A 2,504-nucleotide genomic window follows, 5' to 3' on the forward strand; every position below is an offset into this window, starting at 1 on the left:
GCGGGTCCCCCTACCCGCTAACACCCAGAAATACAGCCAATGGGTAAGCATCAATGGACGCCGGGCCGAAGCCCTTCGTGACACCGGGGCCAGTGTAACAGCCGTCCGCTGTCACCTGGTAACCCCAGAACAATATCTACCAAACATTCTCTGCCCTGTACGTTCAGCCGATAACTCCGAAAGTCTGTGTCGGATGGCCTGCGTCCCCTTCGAATGGGGAGGGGTCTCCGGCATGTTGAAGGTAACGGTCCGAGACGATGCCCCCGTAGACTGCCTCCTGGGGAACGACCTGGAAAGCTCTCCGTGGGCAGCCGTAGAACGACGAGAACACCTGGGGATGTTAGGCGTCCCGGACTGGGCGTGCGTCACCACCCGGTCCATGGCCGCCCGTGCTAACTCCCGCCCAGAGGAACCCGAATGGCCGGCGCCACCGCCTCCGGTCGCCCCAGCCGAAACCACCGACCGTGACGTCCCCCCAGAACCAGCTCAACCTCCAGACCTCGCTAACCTCGACCAGTGGCCTCAAGAGGGGGGGCCCACGCAAGAACAATTTCGCCAAGAACAGAAGACCTGTCCCTCCCTCGAGGGACTCCGCCAGCAAGCGCTCGCCCAAAGCGCAGGGGATACCTCCGGAACTCACTGGGTCTACTGGGACAATGATCTGCTGTACAGTGAACAAAGAATTGCGGAGCTGGGGGCCAGCCGAGTACTAGTGGTGCCCCTCCGTTTTAGAGACTTTCTGCTAAACCTGGCCCACGATGTCCCCCTGGCGGGACACCTGGGTCAAGATAAAACCTATAGTCGTCTGGTGACCCACTTCTTCTGGCCCAAAATGAGGAACGATGTACACCAGCATTGCCGATCTTGCCCCACGTGCCAAGCCAGTGGAAAGAGCGGACGCAAACTAAAAGCCCCCCTGCAACCTTTTCCCGTGGTCACCACCCCGTTCGAGAGGGTCGGGATAGACATTGTGGGGCCCCTGGACCCTCGTACAAAACAGGGCCATCGATTCATCCTGGTGCTAGTGGACCACGCCACCCGCTACCCCGAGGCTGTTCCCCTGCGAACTGTGACAGCCCCGGTAGTCGGCCGGGCTCTAATGGGGATCTTCTCCCGTGTGGGCTTCCCCCGAGAAGTCGTCAGCGACAGAGGCACGAACTTTATTTCTAAATATATGAAGTCCCTCTGGCAACAGTGCGGGGTTACCTACCGATTCACGACCCCCTATCACCCTCAAGGAAACGGACTCGTTGAGCGGTTCAACCGCACGCTAAAAGGGATGATCGGGGGGTTGGAAGAGTCCCTCCGTCGCCAGTGGGACGTGCTGCTGCCGTGTCTCCTCTTCGCATATCGAGAGGTCCCCCAGAAGTCCCTGGGCTTCAGCCCGTTTGAACTGCTATATGGACACCCAGTGCGGGGGCCGCTCAGCCTAATCAAGGAAGGCTGGGAGATGCCCCCTCTAAAGAACCCACCAGATGTCTTCCGGTACCTCCTAACCCTCCGCAACCAGACCCGGCGGTTCAGAGAGCTGGCAAAAGCCAATCTAGAGGCCAGTCAAGAGGACATGAAAAAGTGGTATGACCGGAATGCCTCCTCCATCGAATTTGAACCTGGGCAACAGGTATGGGTGATGTCCCCCACCGAACCCTGCGCCCTGCAAGACAAATGGACAGGGCCCTTCAAAGTAGTCGAGCGCAAGGGTCCTGCCACCTATCTCATCGACATGAAATCTTCCCGGAACCCCCTCAGGGTCCTCCACGCTAACAGACTGAAACCCCACTTTGTGCGTTCAGAACTCAGCCTCCTGATGGCTACAGACAATGGGGCTGAAGAGGACTCCGAGCCCCTCCCTGACCTCCTACGGACTCGGGAGAAAGACGGCTCCGTGGATGGGGTCCGACTCTCGGAGGCCCTCACCCGAGAGCAACGCCAGGAGTGTCGAGTCCTCCTGTCACAGTTCGCCAGCCTGTTCTCCCTCGCCCCCAGTGTCACTTCCTGGTGTGTGCACGATGTGGACATGGGGGACAGCCCCCCTATCCGCCACCGGGCCTACCGCGTGCCAGATCGGGTACGGGCCTGCATCCAGGAAGAGGTAGCAAAAATGCTCACGCTCGGGGTCATCGAGCCCTCAGACAGCCCCTGGGCCAGTCCTGTAGTACTGGTCCCCAAAGCGGCCGCCCCTGGCACCACACCGGAACTCCGGTTCTGCGTCGACTACCGGGGCTTGAATGCGGTCACCAGAACAGACGCACATCCCATCCCCCGGGCAGATGAACTAATCGATCGCATGGGAGCTGCCCGCTACCTCAGTATTTTCGACCTGACGGCGGGATACTGGCAAATCGGCCTCACACCCCGGGCCCAAGAACGTTCTGCCTTTTCCACCCCCGATGGCCATTACCATTTCAAGGTCATGCCCTTCGGCATGAAGAATGCCCCAGCAACATTTCAGCGGCTCGTCAATCAGGTCCTGGCGGGGCTCGAAGGGTTCAGCGCTGCCTACC

Source organism: Lissotriton vulgaris, chromosome 5 (assembly GCF_964263255.1).
Source record: "Lissotriton vulgaris chromosome 5, aLisVul1.2, whole genome shotgun sequence".
Taxonomy (NCBI): Eukaryota; Metazoa; Chordata; class Amphibia; order Caudata; family Salamandridae; genus Lissotriton; species Lissotriton vulgaris.